The 19,302-nt window shown below is 44.4% G+C and overlaps 1 long non-coding RNA gene, 1 other non-coding gene and 1 pseudogene across 3 annotated transcripts; 2 read left to right on the top strand and 1 right to left on the bottom strand.

The window, feature by feature from the left end:
* Positions 1-5,276: 5,276 nt before the first annotated feature.
* LOC147582555 (uncharacterized) lies at positions 5,277-19,298 on the bottom strand. Of its 2 annotated transcripts, XR_015249261.1 has the most exons (5): positions 19,161-19,298; positions 13,885-14,019; positions 10,905-11,312; positions 10,076-10,220; positions 5,277-5,949 (listed from the first exon to the last, which is right to left on the bottom strand). It is a non-coding gene; the product is annotated as an uncharacterized LOC147582555 (long non-coding RNA). The 2 variants fall into 2 exon arrangements; XR_015249260.1 differs by lacking the exons at positions 10,905-11,312; positions 13,885-14,019; positions 19,161-19,298 and having other exon boundaries at positions 10,076-10,898.
* On the top strand, positions 11,486-12,036 carry LOC112869155 (small ribosomal subunit protein eS26 pseudogene; annotated as a pseudogene).
* TRNAI-UAU (transfer RNA isoleucine (anticodon UAU)) lies at positions 18,919-19,011 on the top strand. Its single transcript is given in 2 exon segments — positions 18,919-18,956; positions 18,976-19,011. It is a non-coding gene; the product is annotated as a tRNA-Ile (tRNA).
* Positions 19,299-19,302: the final 4 nt, after the last annotated feature.

Raw genomic sequence — 19,302 nt, 5'->3', positions numbered from 1 at the left:
TCCTGTGTTTTAATTTATGTAGTCAAATAACGTGAATAATTGAGGCTACAAGTGGAATGTTTGGGGTCTGAGCTATCTAGATGAATCCTAAAGATAGGCTAAGTAATCTGCTATATGGTAACTGTCAAATAAGCCCTGTAGTTTGTGCTGTATAGATAATAATAATAAAAAAAACCCCACATCTGTTCAATTGGCAACCTTCCTAGTTTGAGTGTTGGGCACCATTTGACTCCAAAGTTTAGAAAAATGACAGTTCCCGTTTTATTTGGGTGTTTTGGCATTGTTTAGTCACAGCCAGCCGGAATCCTCCTACATGTTGACCTGAGGGCTCTTTCTAGTTTCTAGACCTCTACCTGCAGTGGCCACCTCTCCCCTCTGCACACAGGAGCTCATTGGCACCACGGAATCAGAAGCAAACGGCATCTGTGCTGGGAACAAAGCTCCTAGAAACTGTCCTCCCTGCCAGTGCCTTGCTCTGGCCTCCCCTGGATGCCAGTGACTCCCCTGTCCAAGTCACTGAGTTCAGTAGATGCTTCTAGGCTTTGGTAAACCCGGCTGTTGATAACTGTCAGATCCCTACAATCTCCAGATTGACAGAAACTGTTGTTCCAGCCAATCCCTTTCCCGGCCCTCTGGGTCTTGCCTGTCTTTGCCTCCCTGACTCTCCCACTTTCCCACACTTTCATATAAGTCAGCAAATCTTTGAGAACAAATAGCCTTATGTAAATAGGAGGGCTAGATTATGAGCTGTATTGGTTATTTGGAAATCTATGCTCTGGGTCTGCTATCTCTTGAAGTTTTTTACAAGTCTGTTTTGAAATTTCTAGACATACGGTTGATTTATATTTGTTGTTGGCTTTTTTTGTGGTTGTTTGGCTATCATTTTGTTCTTCATTTCTTATTTTATTGCACTGTGGTGAGTGAAGATGGTCTGATTAGTATTTTTGGGTGTGGGGATGTGTTAATATTTCCTTTGCAGCTGAGCCTATGGTCAACTTTGTGAATGTGTATTCTTCTCTTAAAATGCATGGGGCACCTGGGTGGCTCAGCTGGCCAAGTGTCCGACTTCAGCTCAGGTCATGATTTCATAGTTCATAAGTTCGAACCCCACATCGGGCTTGCTGCTGTCAGTCTGTCAGACAGTGCAGAGCCCGCTTCAGATCCTCTGTCCCCTCTCTCTGCCCCTCTCCTGATTGTGCTTTCCCAATAAATAAATAAATATTAACAAGAAATACAGTTTCAGGGGTGCCTGGGTGGTGCAGTCCGTTAAGCATCTGACTCTTGATTTCGGCTCTGGTCGTGATCTTGTGGTTTGGGAGTTTGAGCCCCGAATCAGGCTCTGTGCTAGTGGCGCTGAGCCTGGTACATAGCTGGAGTTTAAAAATCTCATCTAGGGGCACTTGGGTGGCTCAGTTAAACATCTGACTCTTGATTTCGGCTTAGGTCATGATCTCACGGTTTGTGGGATCGAGCCCTGCGTCAGGCTCCATGCTGACAATGCAGAGCCTGCTTGGGATTCTCTCTCTCCTCTCTCTCTGCCCTTCCCATGCATGCACTCTCTCTCTCAAAATAAATTAGTTAATTAAAAAAAAATCTCCAGATTGAGAGCCTCTGTTATTTAATAGGTAGTCAACCCTTTCATATTTGTGTAATTATTGCTATGTTTGTACGTACTCCTGCCATCTTATTTTGGGTTTTCTAATTGCCATGCTGTGTTAAGTTTCCTATTGCTGCTAAAACAAGTTACTACAAACTTAGAGGGGCTTACGATGACACACATTTATTATCTTACAGTTCTGTACATGAGAAGTCTGAATGGGTCTTGTGGGCTAAAATTAAAATATTGTCAGAGCTGCATTTTTTTTCTGGGGACTAGAGGAGAGAATCTGTGTTCCTTTTCTTTCCCAGCTCCTAGAAGCCACCTGTGTTTCTAGGCTCAAGGCCCTTCCTCCATCGCTAAAGGACATCACTCAACCCTCTGCTCTCCTTGTCACATCTCTCTCCCTGTGCTGCTCCCACCTCCCTCTTTCCCTTATAAGAACCTTTGTGATTACATTAGACCCACTCAGATAACCCAGGATAGTCCCTCCATCTCTAACCTCTTAATATAATCACATCTGCAAAAGTATCTTTCATCATGCAAGGTGACATAATCACAAATTCTGGGGATTAGGACGTGGAGGTCTTTGGTTGGGGGGTGGATGGGAGCGTGGGGCATTATTCTGTCTACATACATTCCTTTTTTTTGTGTTCTCTTTTCTTTTCTTCCTTTCCTAGTTTATCAGGATGCTTGTGGCTGCGAGTAACAGACACCCCAGTTAAACAGTGGCTTAACTAACAGAGAGTTAAAGAAAGGCTCAGGTAACTGGATATCCAGAGGGAGAATGAGCCTGTGACTAGTGGTGTCATCATGGACCCTGATTCTTTCCATCCCTCAGATCTGCTATCTGCAGCAACAGCTTCATCCCAAGGCTGCTTCCTTGAGGGGTCAAGGGATGTAAAGTATCCATAATTTTTCCTTTAGACCAGGGGTTCTCTACCTTGGCATCATGGACATTTTGGGCTGAATAATTGTTGCAGAGGGCTGTCCTTTGCACTGTAGGTTGTTCAACACTTCCATGGCTTCTCTCTACTACATGCCAGAGCTCTTCTCCATTGGGACAACCAAAAATTTCTCTAGACATTGCAAAAAGTCTCAGGGTGGGGAGGCAGGCAAAATTGCCCGCAGCTGAGAACCAGGTGTGTTTACTGGTGATCTAAGGCTCACATGTCCACACCTGAACCAATTATTGGGGCAGAGGGAGTAGATACTCTGATTTAGTTAATTAAGATTTGTACTTGAAGCTGGAGATGGAGTAGGCAGCCCCCAGAGTCTGTGGCCATGGGGGAGGGGTGGGATCCTCACACAAAACTCTGGCTCTTAACTGGAAGGTAGTAAATGATGCTTGGGAGATAGCTAGTCATGTCTACGAATCTGGCTTTTGATTATGTTTTCTTGGATCCATTTCTCCTTCTACATTCTATTCCTATGTATCTATGGGTTATTCTTTAAAGACATGCACTGATTTAAATTTGTAGATTTCTAATTATGTGTATTTTTTTTTAAGTTTATTTATTTTGAGAGAGAGCAGGGGTGAGGCAGAGAGAGAGGGGAAGAGAGAATCTCAAGCAGGCTCCACGCTGTCAGCAAGGAACCTGAAGCAGGGCTTGAACTCATGAACTGTGAGATCATGACCTAAGCCAAAGTTGGACACTTAACTGACTGAGCCACTCAGGTGCCCCAATAATGTGTATTGTTAAACAGCATCTATATCTACCCCTAGAACCTAAGACAAGAACAAAGGAATCTGGGCAAGTTTAACTTCCTTCTGGAATTCCCTACTGGCAACTTCTTTGTTGATTTTGTTTAGATCATTATTTAAAAATTTTATACAGGCAATACTTAGATGTCTTAATGTTTTCCTAATGTATTAACTTGCTATTATTTCTTATATTCCATACATTTTGGGGGAATTATTCTTTGTGTATTTGTGTGTGTATATGTGTGTCATTCTTCAGATCTGGGAAATTCTTGTGGTTTCTTTTTAAATTTCTTTTTAATATTTATTCATTTTTGAGAGTGAGAGAGAGCATGAGTGGGGGAGGAGCAGAGAGACAGGGAAACACAGAATCAGAAGCAGGCTTGAGGCTCTGAGCTATCATGACCTGAGCCAAAGTTGGACGCTCAACCGACTGAGCCACCCAGGCACCCCTTGTTTTTTTTTAATTGTTTCTCATCAATTCTATTATCAGCTTCTGAAAAATTTTTTTGATGAATGTTAGAATTTTTAGATCTTATCTGCATGTCATTGAACTTTTCTTTCTTTTCCCCATTTCCCTTTGTTCTGCATTCTGGGAATATTCTGCCTAATCTTCCAGTTTACTGTTTTTCTATTTAGTTGTAGTATTCTACTATTCAGCTCATCTGCTGAGTTTTAAGTGTCAATGCTTTCATATTTTTATTTATAAAGACTTTATTATTTTAAAAAATTTTGTTTTTTTTTTTTAATTTTTGAGAGAGACAGAGACAGAGTATGAGTGGGGGAGGGGCAGAGAGAGACCCAGAATTTGAACCAGGCTCCAGGCTCTGAGCTGTCAGCACAGAGCTGGATGTGGGGCTCGAACTCAGGAACTGTGAGATCATGACCTGAGCTGAGATCAAGAGGAGGACGCTTAACCAACTGCACCACCCAGGCACCCCTAGAACTGCATTTTCAGAGAAGAGTACACATTCACAAAGCTGACCATAGGCTCAACTACAAAAGAAATATTAACACATCCTCCCTTCCCAAAATAATAATCAGACCATCTTCATTCATCACAGTGCAATAAAATTAGAAATGAAGAACAAAATGATAGCCAAACAACCACAAAAAAAGCCAATGGAGGTAAGAGAGGGTGTCTTCAAGGATGGGGGTGGGGGAAGCAGGGACTGCCGGCCTGCCTGTGGCTCCCCAACTCCACACCCTGGGCCTTTCCCTTAGTTTCCCTGTCACCTGGGGCTTGGCAGTTTCCTGGATCTTGCAGAATCAGCTTTAAAGTGACCCCATCAGAGATACCAACACCAGAAGCTGTTGTGTCCTCTCAGAGGTCAGAGTGTCTTTTTCAAGTTTTATTTATTTATCTTGGGTGCCTGGGTGGCTCAGTCGGTTGAGTGTCTGACTCTTGGTTTTGGTTCAGGTCATGATCTCGCAGTTTGTGAGTTCAAGCCCACATCAGGCTCTGTGCTAACAGTGCAGAGCCTGCTTGGGATTCTCTCTCTCTGCCCCTTCACTGCTCATGCTCTCTCCCAAGATAAATAAAACTAAAAATATGTTTACAATTGGGGTGCCTGGGTAGCTCAGTTGGTTGAGCATCCAACTTTGGCTCAGGTCATGATCTCACAGTCAGTGAGGTCGAGCCCCGTGTCAGGCTCTGTGCTGACAGCTAGGAGCCTGGAGCCTGCTTCAGATTCTGTGTCTCCCTCTCTCTCTGCCCCTTCTGCAATCTCTTGCTCCCTCAAAAATAAATAAACATTTAAAAAGTTTTACAATAAAAAATTTTTACAAAAAACCCTACCTTATGACCCAGCAATTCCACTCCTGTATTTACCCCAAAGAAATGAAAACAAAAACCTGTGCACAAGAATGCTCTTAGCAACTTTATTTATGACAGCTTTAAACAGGAATAAACCCCAGATGTCCATTAATAGAATGGCTAAACCATGTGTTGTTAACCTTAAAAATAAAAACTCCCAGTTTATTTTACCAGCAAAAATGGCTTTATTCAGGAATAAAAGAGAATAACAATCTGGGACAAACAAGCTGAGGCAAAACCATAGGCAAGTCTGGGGAACGATGGAGAGAGGTAGACTCTTTTAAGGAGAAAAGGCATAACTGGGGAAGGCTGTTATAAACTAAAAGTCCATTGGAGAAAACCGGGTGTTCCAAGTATGGGGGGTTCTCATTGGCTAACCTGTTGCCTGGGGATGAGGAAAAAAATCTGTCCCTTTGGCTGAAGTAGTAGAGTGTATCTACATGCAAGGTCAAGTCCACGTAAGGTCAAGTCCATCTCTTCCTGTTGGGTCTACAGTTAACTTTGTGTGGTAGCATGTGAGAGGTCCCCCTGCAGAAACCTCCGGGCTCCATTTTAGTGAGGTTTCCCAGTTATTATTTCTCACATTTCACCCTTTCGATCTTTCCTTGAGAGCATAATTGATCAATAGTCAGGTTCTTTACATTTAGTGTTTTTTTCCTCTCAGCTCCAAGAAGAACCTTTCCTGGTTGTCATGTCTAACATCGGAGGGAAAGTGCATAGCAGTTGGAAGTCACTTAAGCCACACTGGAATAACAGGGAAGGTTAGAAGGAAGAAACTCTCAGGCACTTTTCATTGGAAGTCTGTATCTTCCTTTCTGCAAGGGCACCTCCTTTCTGCAAAAGATTGACAGACAAGTATGGAATTAGAAGCAACACAACAATTCCAAACTCTACGTTGGTTTAAAACCAGGACCCAAGGTCTGAAAGTAGCCAACTGAAAATATTTATTGGCGCTTATCTGGGCTTAGGGAAGTAAGGTTTCCCCTATGAAGGCAAACCCGAAGTCATGTATACCTCCTGGAGGTCCCCTCTTAAAGTGACTATGAGGCAAAATAGTGAAATACTGTGGGAGTGCACTGAATGAAAAAACAGAGCGCATTTGGGAAGATACAGCATAATGTATAAACACAAAGCAACAGCTGATGAACTTTTTTGCAAGAATAGCAAAACTTCAAAGGTAGATTAAGGGAAAATAACACTTACTTCAAAAGAACTGTTTAGAACCATATGTGTTATTCAGCAGTAGTCTGTAAAGTTGTAAATTCAGAAACCGTGAATTGGGGTAAGAATCCAGAGTCAGTTAATAGTTCAGATAAAAGACTATCATGAATTCTGAATCTTCTAACCCTTCAGAAATGCTCACAGGATTATTATGTGGCTGTTTATGAAAAGCTCATAATCAAAGGTTTCCTCCTTTTGCAAGACATTGGGAAATGCAGACAAAGGGCATTTTCTTTCCACAACAGAGATAGAAGCAACAGTGTGAAAAGGTGTATAGGCCTGGTCCAGACATCTTGAGAAAGCCATCTGTCCAGATGTTGTCTGTTTCAATTCTGAGAAATCTTTACTTTCAGGTCACCAGATGGTGGGTGTGCAGGTCGAGCTAGGGTTTGGTGCTTTCTTTACATGTGTCACAAAGATCCAAGAGTCTATTCCCTGGAGTTTGGTGGCACAAGGATGGTTAAAGGGGACCCCGTGACTATTTCTGCAGTGGCCTTAACTAAAAGGGCAGTGGCAGGAATGGCTCTCAGGCAAGGGATCCATAGAGGATATCCAGTCCAGTTGTTGGCTATAATCCTCACAGAGCGATGATGGTCCCTGTGCTTTTGGGTGGGCACTCCAAGGGCAGTTCGTTCCCTTTCACATACAAAGAGGAAAAAGGGAAGTTGATAATTAGGATTCCAAGGGCAGGGAGTTTTGTTAGACCTTTAAAGTCCCAAAGGCTATGTCATCCCCCTCTTTCCAAATAACAGGGATAGGGATGTTGTTTTTTAGTAAAGCACATAGAGGCTGAGCCATATCAGAGAAATTTGGAATCCAATTGTGGTAATAGCCAGCCAGTTCAAGAAATTGCTTAGTTTTAGGTTTTGGGAAATTCAGGAAGCCTTGAAATCTACCTGGACCCAAATCTAGTCCTTGTTCTGAGATCAGGTGTCCTAAATAATTGAACCTGAGTTTGAACAAACTGCAATTTTTCTTTGGACACTCTATGTCCCTTTAAAGCCAAGAGTTTTAACAAGAGTTTTAACTCTTCTGGTTAAAACTCCCCTTCTGAGAAGGGGAGCAGAGAAGCAGGTCATGAGCCTATTGAAACAAATTAGAGCCTGGAAAAAAACGTTCTATCATCCAAATCAGCCTTTAAGTTTTGTGAGAAATGGGAAGGAATCTCTGTGTAACCTTGGGCCATTACTGTCCAGGTGTATTGCCATTCTCCTCAAATGAAGGCAAAGATATCAGATGTCCTTATCAACAGTGATACTAAGATGCACTGTATAGGACAATGATAGTGAAAATATGCTTTCAGTGGGAATGGATGTCAGTAGTGGATGAGGATGGGGAACTGGATGCCAAGGGATAACAATGTTACTTATTGCTTGGAGGTCATGGGCAAACATCCATCCTTGGCTGTTGGGTTTTCTCACGGTAAAATAGAGTTGTTACAGGGACTAGTACGGGGGATAATCAGGCCCCAAGTCTTATAACCCTCTATTATGGACTTGACGCTCTGAAGGGCTTCCTTATTTACAGGGTATTGATTAATTCTAGAGAGTGGTTTTGAGGGACCTATTTGAATCTTGATGTGAGGTGTACTGTGGATTCTGCCAATATCAGTAGATGATTTTGCCCATAAAGAGGGTGGTAGCTGATCCAAAAGGAACAAATGATTACTGTCCTCAGACTCAGCTATAGTGCCATCAGAGACAGAGCATAGAAAAGATGACGAAAGGTCATTCATTTCCTTTTGTTCGCTAATTTTGTTACCACTGTCAAATTCTAGAATTATTTTTCCCTTTTGGGAGAAAGAAATTCTGGCATGATATTCTTTTATTATATATATATATATATATATATATATATATATATGTATGTATATATATGTATATATATATGTATACATATATATATACACACACACACACACATATATATATATATATATATATATATATATATATATATATATATATTTAATGTTTATTTTTTAGAGAGACAGAGTGTGAGCGGGGCAGGGGCAGAGAAAGAGGGAGACACAGAATCCAAAGCAGGCTCCAGGCTCTGAGCTGTCAGCACAGAGCCCGATGCGGGGCTCAAACCCACAAACTGTGAGATCATGACATGAGCCAAAGTCAGATGCTCAACTGACTGAGCCACCCAGGCGCCCCTGGCATGATATTCTTCTAAGAAAGCTCAGCCCAATAAATGAATAGGCGCTGAGGAACTCAGGAGAAAAGGGTGTGGATCTCTCAAAGGACCTCGGCAAAAGGAAATGGGTTCAGAGATGAGAATCTGTTGAGGTTTATCAGAGAACCCCCAGTATTTGAGCCGCTTTTTAGTCCTCTGAGGCACGGGCTGCTTTAGAGCAGTGGAGTTAAGCACAGAGTGTAGGTCTCGTGTCAGTAAGGACAGAGAGGGATTCATTCCCAATCTGACTGTAGTTTTTCCCAGCTGATTAGGAGGGAGGAGATGAGCACAAAGGTAAGCTGCCTTGTGTCTGTAGGCAAGAAAGATGGGGGAGGGGCAGAAGAGGTCTCAGAAGCCCCTTTTTTTCTTTTTAATTGTTTGTTTGCCTCATTTGGTTTATAAATTGTATCTTGGAGGCTATTTTATTTTATTATTATTTTTAAACTTTTCAAAACCCACAAGGTAGGTTGTTTCTTATTTATTTAGCTGTGGTCATGGAGACTATCCCAATTTTCCATAAAACCTTCTTGATCCTGCTGCAGGCAGTATCTGGCATGAAAGATTCAAAGTGCCTCTAGACATAAGGACCAGAGGGTTTTTGTTTTGTTTTTTTTTTTTAAATCATAAACCACGATGCTAGGTAAATTTAAATGGGAACATTTGACATGGTCAGATGAAAGATACCAAAATGTCAGGAGAGAGGGATTTTAGATTCCTGATAGCATTTGGAAGCGTCAAAATACCAATTAAAACAGGAATCCTATTCAGTCCTATTCAGTTTTGTCAATTTTATTTTTTTTTTAATTTTTTTAACGTTTATTTATTTTTGAGACAGAGCACGAACAGGGGAGGGTCAGAGAGAAAGGGAGACACAGATTCTGAAGCAGGCTCCAGGCTCTGAGCTGTCAGCACAGAGCCCGACACAGGGCTCGAACTCACAGACTGTGAGATCATGACCCGAGCTGCAGTTGGACGCTTAACCGACTGAGCCACCCAGGCGCCCCAGTTTTGTCAATTTTAGAACCATGGTTGTCCAATTCAGCTTTGAGAAAGTTAAAGTTTGGGGAGATCAAAAGTTCCCTATAATATAGGCCATTGAAGTTCTAAATCACTCTGGTTAAGTCAGTCCATTAATCTGTAAGTGTGCATGCAGAGTGTGCATAGTTTTTAAACATAAAACCGGCTGGATTCCCAGTAAGGGGGGTGCCCTCAAAGCATTTTGATGACCGGAATCCCATTTCTTAGAAGTTTTTCAGGAACAACCTGGTTCCAGAAGGAATCAGACAGGGGCTAGCTAGCAGTGTCTGAAGGAACAGTCCAGTTACAAACAGGATTAGGACCCAAGGCTATGGCAGTTCCAACAGGCACAGTTCCCACTTCACCAGTTCGGTCCCAAGGGGAGTAGGAAAAAAGGCCAACACAGTTCGAACTGGCACAGCTCCAAAGGGAACAGTCTGATGCCGAAAAGGAATCCAACCAAAGGCCAAACTGTACTCCCAAAGATTAAAAAACAAAACAAAACAAACAAACAACCCCCCCCCCCAACCAAAACACTTACCCTCCAACCCCAGAGAAGGCGAGAAAGCAGTGAGCGGCAACATTTCCGTGGGTACCGCACCTATTTGCTCACCAGCCCCGGGAGCCCTGGGGTGGGGGTGGGGGTCTTCTCTGGATGCCACCTCTGATCACCAAGTAATATTAACCTTAAAAATTAAAACTGCCAGTTATTTTACGAGCTTATTCAGTAATTAAAGAGAACTGTAATCCGGGACAAAGAAGTTGCACCAAAACCACAGGCAAGTCCGGGGAAGAGAGGAGAGGTACGCTTTTTTAAGGAGAAAAGGGGTCAGTTCGGGAGGCTGTTAGAAACTAAAAGTTCATTGGGGTAAACTGGGAGTTCCAAGTATGGTGGCTTCTCATTGGCTGAGCTGTTGCCCCGGGGACGAGGAAAGCACACCGTCCTTTGGCTGGAGTAGTGGAGTGGTATCCACTAGCCCCGTCAACTCGCGTCTTCCTCTTGGGTCTGCAATTGACGGTTGCGTAGTGGTGTAGGAGAGCTCCCCCTGCCGGAACCTCCACACTGCATTTTAGTGAAGTTTCCCGTTATTTTTCACAGGGTATACATGTAAAGGAATTTTGAAGCCAGGCAGTTCCTGGCTGAACAGAATATAAGTGAAGATTGTTTTCCTCCACTTCCTTGTCTTTCTTCAGCCTCACAGGGTAAGCTTTCCTACAGGCCCCAACACTTTGACCTAAGGATAGCCCAGAGAGGAACTGCAACCCCAGAGTTCTGTGGCTGCCTCTGTTAAGACTCTCCCTTCCTCCTCTCAAAGGGAAGACACCATCATCATCTGTGCTTAGTCTCCTTAGAGACTGCCCTCACATACCTGGTCCAGTATGTTTGGGTTCAACTGTTGACAGAACTGACAGGAGAACCACCCATCTTCTCAGCAGGAGGGTTTGGGGCAGCCAGGGGCCCCAGCACCCCTGGGCCCCAGTTTTCATCTCTCTAGCGGCCCTAGTTCTATCTGATCTTTCCTATATGTCAAATTAGGACCCTTAGCCACCATCACGCAGGGGCTCTGTGAGTCCTGATAAGTGCCTTCTTGAGGGTGATTCTTGAGAGGCCCCGTTCTAAATGCCAGGCACTGTCATGGCCCTCCTACTCCAGTGGCCTTTTGAGCACCCTACTCTCTGTAGTGTCAAGGGCATGGATTCTCAAATCACACAATCTGCATTTGAATCCGGTCTCTCCTATTTACTTAGGTGACCTCACCGTGCATCAGTGTCCTCACCTGTAAAAGGAAAATATAATGTTACTTACTTCATAATACTGGCACGGGAATGACCACAGTTAATAAGGTGTAAAGTTCTCAGAACAGTGCCTGGCACATGGTAAGCACTGTAGAAGGGTGTTATTTTTTCCAACCCAGCACGTATTCTCCATATCCTTTGAAATATTTTGTTTTCAAATGACAAGTGAAAGAAATAACAAATGCATCCTGTATGAGCCTGGATCCAGAAACCACACCAGGAATTTGAACAGAGAAAATTCAGTATAAAAAATTGTTGCTCTCTCGGGTCCTCTTTTCCAAGATGACCAAGAAAAGAAGGAACAATGGTCGTGCCAAAAAAGGCCTTGGCCACGTACAGCCTATTCGCTGTACCAACTGTGCCCGCTGCGTGCCCAAGGACAAGGCCATTAAGAAGTTCGTTATCTGGAACGTAGTAGAGGCCGCCGGGGTCAGGGACTTTCTGAAGCGAGTGTCTTCGATGCCTATGTGCTTCCCAAGCTGTATGTGAAACTACGTTACTGTGTGAGTTGTGCCATTCACAGCAAGGTAGTCAGGAATCGCTCTCGTGAAGCACAGAAGGACCGAACACCACCGCCCTGATTTAGACCTGCCGGTGCTGCCCCACGACCTCCACCAAAGCCCATGTAAAGAGCTAAGTCCTTAAGGATTGAAGAAAAACTGTTCTCTGGAAAAATAAAATCAAACAGAGATTATACTTTATAAATAGCAAAAAAAAAAAAAAATTGTTAACCAGTAGACAGGGAGTAACCACTGAGGGGGGTAAATGGAGCTTTAATGAATACAGGAATAGGGATAGAGGGAGAAGCCACTACCTCCAGAGATGATGTAGAAAACCCATGGAAGGAAGGAACTTGGAAGGGGCCCTTCCTCCCGCCAAAGCGGAGACTCATGGTAGTGGCCTACTGGACGGCAGAGAAGTTTGCTGAGGTGCAGCAGGCTAGGGTTGACAGGCAGGAAACTGTGTGTTGGGGGACAGCAAAATCTCACTGAGAAACCACCCAGCTGTGTGCTCGAGGAGCCAGAAGAAAAACACTGTCCACTCACTGACAAGGTCTAAGGCAGCACTGGCTAACAGGATCGCAGAGCAGGGCGAGAAAGGCGTATTTGGGGCAGAGAAGCACTTAGTTAATAACAGGCACACCCCCCATCTATGTTCTCAAATTTAAAAAAAATTAATAAGGAATCTTTCTTATTTATGATTTATGTATTTACAGCAGTACAAAGGGGACTAGGATTAGGGTGGCCGTGTGTTCTGGCTGTCCGTGACAGTCACATGTCATGCTCATTGATCCAGTATTATTATCTTTTTGATGTTTTTTTAAAATTTATTTTTGAGAGAGAGAGAGACCCCGAGTGTGAGCGGGGGAGGGGCAGAGAGAGAGGGAGACAGAATCTGAAGCAGGTTCTGGGCTGTGAGCACAGAGCCAGATGCGGGGCTTGAGCTCACAAACTGTGGGATCATGACCTGAGCAGAAGCCAGATGCGCAAGCTGGCTGAGCCACCTAGATGCCCCCCTGACCCAGTATTATTGGCAGTGACCCTCTTGCTCTCAGAAATGTCCCTGTTTGGAGGATGAATTCGTGCTACCTCTTGAAGTGTTGTTTTCTATTAAGCTACTCCCACAGATAGTGGCTAGAGGTACAATAAACACACACACACACGCACACACGCACACACACACACACACACACACACACACATATATCTGCTTGAAGGCAATGAAGAGCTACTGAGGCAGTCCAGGTATTGAGGGGCCATGACTTCAGGGAGAAGAGAAGTACACTGAGGTGAGTGTGACACCCTGAGAGCCTTTCCCTTCCCAAGCATTGGCTGGTCTGTAAGTGGGAGGAACCAAGAGGTGGAAAAGCTGGGCAGAGAGCTGTAGAAGTTCTCAAGACTAATATATGATTAAAAAAAAAAGTACGTCTGAGTCTGTCTAAAAGAGCTCTTTTAATAAGTATATAATAAAAAGTCTAAGTAATATGAAAGTACAGCATCATAGTTTAAATGGCAGGATTTTTTCTTTCTTTTTTTTTAAGTTTCTTTGAGACAGAGAGAAAGCACGACTGGAGGAGGGGCAGAGAGAGAGAGAGAGAGAGGAGAGAGAGAGAGAATCCCAAGCAGGCTCTGCACTGTTAGCGTGGAGCCCTATGTGGGGCTGGACCTCACCAGCCGTGAGATTGTCACCTGAGCCGAAGTCCAACGGTCAACCAACTGAGCCACCCAGGAGCTCCTCCTTTCTTAATGGTACATAAAACAACAGTATATTTTCCAGTTTAGGGCATCTTAGAGTTGATGAAATACTTGTTCTCATATACGAGTGTCTCTATAGGGCAGATTCCTAGAAGCAGAAGCACTGGGTCAAAGGATACATGCATTTGATAGATCCTACCCAACGGTCTTCAAAACAAAACAAAACAAAACAAAACAAAACAAAACAAAACAAAACAAAACAAAACAAAACAAAACAACAGTGTCCATTTCCCACACTTTTACCAACAATGGGTGTGAGCAGTCTTTTTGAGTTTCCTCTCATCTGATGGGCTCTTACCATGTCTTTCATTTCAGCTTCAATCCAGAATGAAGGGATCTGTGTTTCCCAAAATTATCATGCTCCACTGCTGCATGTAACCGGTTCAGTCCGCCTCACGCTTCCCTCGAGTTTGGGCCTTGGGCCTTTCTCCTCCTAAGGGAAAATAAAGGGTCATTTCCCCAGGTGGTGCTGGGGAGGATCATGGACTAGTTAGCACAGGAGGGGATCTCAGATGCTGCGTGATCCCAGAGGTTCAGAAAGGCAGTCAAGATGGTCCACACTTGAGGTCTGCACTTATAGGTGGCAGTGGCATCTTGCAAACTTGTAGTCTGAAAAAAAGTATTCTTCAGACAACCTCTTGCCCCATGAAAATGGGATCACTTTGGGAGCCTCCCAATGCATGCTGACCAGCACCCTGCAGCAGCATCCAAACACCAGGTGTGTGCATATGACTCAGCCACTCTGGTGGATCCTCTATGGGTTTTGATGACTCCATGGCAACTTCTTGTAGTCATATACTGCTTAATATATTGTCATTATGGAACACTGGCTAAAAACGTAAAATGTGAAGTTTGCCGAAAGAAAGTAAATGAAGAACAGAACATGAAAATTCTACAATGTGACTCAAGATGATCTTTGTTCACCAGACATGCAAATTGGATTCAGCTGACCAAAATGTTTATCTGGCTCATCCTGATATCAAAAACCAAAGCCAAAAAAGAGAAACTAGAGTGACCATTAGATCCAATACAGCCTTTCATTAGTAGGAATAAACATGAGCCAGACCCACTAAAAATGGTGCTTGTGTATCGCAGCTTGAACCCTTCTGTTTTATCTCATCGTTTAGACATGAAAACAAGAAAGTAATAAAAATAAACCAGTTTTTTAAGTGCAAAAAGCATAAATTCCAAACATTCATTTAGAAAAGCAGTTTTTTGCCTATTTTTGATGCTATAATGAGTTATTAAATTTCATACATTTTAATATACATTTGTCCCAATATCAAATGATAAATATTTATTTATTTATTTATTTATTTATTTATTTATTTATTACATTTATTTTAGAGATGGAGAGCATGGGAGAGGGAGAGAGAATCTTAAGCAAGCTCCATGCTCAGCACAGAGCCCAGTGTGGGCTTGATACCACAAACCTGGGATCATGATCTGAGCTGAAATCAAGACATGGATGCTCAATGGACTGAGCCACCCAGGCGCGCTTATAAATGTTCTTTTGAAAGTTATTTGTTAAAAGCACTGTTGGTGGGAATGCAAACTGGTGCAGCCACTCTGGAAAACAATATGAAGGTTGCTCAAAAAGTTAAAAATAGAACTACCTTATGATCTGGCAATTGCACTCCTAGGTATTTACCCAAAGAATACAAAAATACCAATTCAAAGGGACACATGCACCCCGATGCTCATAGCAACATTATCTACAATAGCCAAATTATGGAAACAGCCCAAGTGTCTATTGACTAATGAACGGATAAAGAAGATGTTGTGCGCGCGCGCGCACACACACACACACACACACACACACACACACACACACCAGGATATTACTCAGCCATGAAAAAGAATGAAATCTTGCCATTTGCAGCGACATGGATGGAGTTAGAGAGTATTATGCTAAGGGAAATAAGTCAGAGAAAGACAAATACCATATAATTTCACTCATATGTGGAACTTAAGAAACAAAACAAACAAGCAAAGGGAAAAAGAGAGGCAAACCACAAAGCAGACTCATAACTACAGAGAACAAACTGATGGTTACCAGAGGAATTAAAACAGGTGATGGGGATTTAGGAGTGCACTTGTTGTGATGAGCACTGGGTGATGTATGGAAGTGTTGAATCACTATATTGGGTGCCTGAAACTAATATTTACATAATTTATATAATTACGTAGTAAATGGAAATAGGTTAAGACTAGTCTTTATATTATAGACATTGCTTGAGATTATTTTAAAGTTATACATTTGTCCAAAATAAATTTTATTTTAAAAAGAACTTGTTACACATCACAAAAATTATTAAATTATTTGATAATCTCAAGGTGTTGGCAAGTATACACATAGTGAAAAGACTTCTCCAGTCAAAATAGGCTAGAAAGCTCTCATCTGGTCTAGATGTCTCAGACTATAGGTGAGGAAATTCAGGCCCAGAAAGGGTAAGAGATTTACTTAAGATCACTCAGCCAGTGAGAGTCAGAGCTCAGACTCTTACTTCATTGCTCTTCAGAGTCAGTCTGTATGAGTTTAAGTGATTTGAAGGTCCCAAGAGACCTTGCCTTGTTGTAACAATCTCGTGTAGCAGAGGTTCTGACACTGCCCCCTCCAGGTTCAGCACTGCCCTTACTAGGTCCTTCCTTTAGAGCCCCGGTTACCTTGGGAGCTAAGCTATTTTAGTTCCCGTGCAACCAGGATCAGCCAAAATCTGCTGAACCAATGAAAGAGTAGATCCACGATGGAGGAATGGATCTATGGCCCACCAGGGCCAACTTGGCTGCCCAGAGTTTCCAGGTGGGCTCTTCTGAGGGACTTGGAGGGAGGAAGACCGGACTAATGCTACTGCATTTGAAAAGATACTATGGAAATTAACCCCTTTCAATTTATTAAAATTTTTTTTAACGTTTATTTTTGAGAGACAGAGAAGGAGCAGGGCAGGGTCAGAGAGAGAAAGAGACACAGTATCTGAAGCAGGCTTCCGGCTCTGATCTGTCAGGTCAAAGCCTGATGTGGGGCTCAAATTCATGAACTGAGAGATCATGACCTGAGCCAAAGTTGGATGCTTAACAGACTGATCCAGCCAGGTGCCCCATCTCTTTCAATTTAAAATTTAAAAACCTAGGGGTGCCCAGCTGGCTCAGTGGGTAGAGTGTGTAGCTCTTAATCTCCAGGCGGTGAGTTCAAGCCCTGTGTTGGGTATAGAGATTACTTAAATAAATTAAAAAATAAAATAACATAGAACTTTAAAATTTAAAGTTATTCCCACCATGCAATTACCTTAACAGCCTGTTCCAACTTATTTATTTCAAAGTCTCTCTCTCCACTGCCCTCGAGGTACCCTGGACTTGGCCAGGCATGCTCCTGGCCATGTTGTAAACATCTCTGCATCCCACCACCTGCCTGGTGCCTGGTGGGATGTTGCAGGGGTATTAACCATCCCCCTTTCTGAGCTCTTGCTCTGGATGTGTGTCTCTTTTTTTTTTTTTTTTAATTTTTTTTTTCAACGTTTATTTATTTTTGGGACAGAGAGAGACAGAGCATGAATGGGGGAGGGGCAGAGAGAGGGAGACACAGAATCGGAAACAGGCTCCAGGTTCTGAGCCATCAGCCCAGAGCCTGACGCGGGGCTCGAACTCACGGACCGCGAGATCGTGACCTGGCTGAAGTCGGACGCTTAACCGACTGCGCCACCCAGGCGCCCCAGGATGTGTGTCTCTTACAGTTCAAAATGATTTGGAGAGTCTCACCTCTTTTCTCTGGGTAGGCACATGGTATTGAGCTTCCTATAAACATCACCTTTGGGAGGCCTCTGCCTTACACAGAAACTTTTACTGTCTCCTTATTCTAATAAATTCTGCTTGAATTTCAAGCCTTTTTACAATTCTACTGCTTGACACTGTCACCCTACCACAACCTGTTACTGTGGGCAAGTCACCATCAAAGTGTCTACATACCGGATCTCTATTCTGCCTCCCATCACTTGTTCATACCGGTTCCCCCAGTCTATTATCATAGTGTTGTTATTTGCTCTTCTGGTTCTGGTCAACCAAACGGGGTGACCAACAAGCCAACAGAGACCCAGGAGATAATCTAGAGAGGCAACCCTGGAGGAAGACACTGGGGGGGAGCGGGTATATTGTGGAGGTGGTTGCAGCTAACCCCCCAGGGCGATGCAGGTTACTGGTGGAATTAACAATTAGATTCAATAGGCCCAGTGCCTTTTGCCCGCAAAAATGTTTACATTTTAAATTCTTTTTAAATCAGAAGAAAAAATAAATATAATAATCATGATGTAACAATAAATCCAGCCTGGATTATATTTGTCTTTATTTTGCAGTAGTAAAATATTATTAAAATTTTTTTTAATGGAGAAAGGGGCCCACGAAGACAAAGTGCTTAGTTATAATTCGGCTCTAGGTACAGTGTTACACTGTTTGGTTTTTAAAAAAGAAATGGATATGCAGATATTTGTATGAGACCTCTTAATTTTAAATATTAGAAACTAGTTTTAAAATTAAACAAACGTGTTGTGGCCCAACAAAACACGCGGGGCTTAGCCTGCACCCTCTCGAAGGCTCAGGCTATCGTATCCCCGGAATGCCCGTGGCTTGAAACAGTTTTGGGGACACGCCTTGTGCCTGCGCGCAGGATGCACAGGGGGTCGCGGAAAAACTCCCGGGCAGACCACGCTCCAATGCTGAAGTCCCCGCCCTCTTGGGTCCTGGAGTCCCCGCCGGCGGAGGCCACCCTCGGTCCAGCCCCAGCCCCGGCGCTGCCTGACCGGACAGCCCCCGCTGACTTCCAGGGCGGCGCGGGGAGTCCGGGCCACCGCCTCCCGCTAATTGGTCACGAGGGGCGCGGGGCGGGGGGCGGCCACCGCGAACTTGCGGCCGATGAGCCGAGGCCGCCCGGCTCCGCCCCACCCCTCGGCCCGCGTCACCACCGCACCGAGGTCCACCCGCCGGCCGCAAGCCCGGCTCCTCGCGGGGCCCGCTCCCGGAGGCGAAACTCCCGGAGGACGCCGAACGTAACGCCGGGGCTCCTCCTCCCGCGCTGCCCAGCGAGGCAGGCTGAGCTCATTTCAACGGCCCACTGGCCTGCCCGTCACTGCCCAGCCGACCGGCCCTCCGTTCCGGGAGGAGACCCTCGCAGAAGTCCCCGCTCACTCCGCCTAGGGCCGCGGGGCCCGCAGCTGCAGGAGGGCGGTTCGGGGCCCGGACCCACTCCCGCCGAGCCGCGAGCCACCAGTGCGCATGCTCCGTTGAAGCCCGCACCGAGCCCGGGTGAACCCTGATAGAGCCATCGCGAGGCCGGCTAAGCGGAGCTCCAGTGGCGCAATCGGTTAGCGCGCGGTACTTATACAGCAGTACATGCAGAGCAATGCCGAGGTTGTGAGTTCGAGCCTCACCTGGAGCACGACCCTTTTGGATACTCTCACCCCCCTTTTATCTCCTTGCCCAAAGGAAGAAGTTAGCCTCTCTTTAGCATTCTCAGTTGCCGTCTCTGCCTGCGTGCGCGGGTCGCTCCGCCGCAGGCAGGAAGCAGCTCGCACTGACGCTTCTTACCCGCTGTGCAAGCTACTTGTTGCCCCCACGCACCGTCCAGCCACTCGAACCCGGACGTCTGCACACTGCTTCCTTCTACTTCTCTTCCTAGGCCTTTTCTTTAACGGCATCTACTCCCCGGCCACAGTAGCGGCGTTGTGGA

The sequence above is a fragment of the Puma concolor genome, chromosome A3 (genome assembly GCF_028749965.1).
Source record: "Puma concolor isolate L17-30 chromosome A3, mPumCon1.1.hap2, whole genome shotgun sequence".
Lineage (NCBI taxonomy): Eukaryota > Metazoa > Chordata > Mammalia > Carnivora > Felidae > Puma > Puma concolor.
Note: the sequence above shows the minus strand (reverse complement) of the source record. Positions and strands in the feature narration are given on the sequence as shown.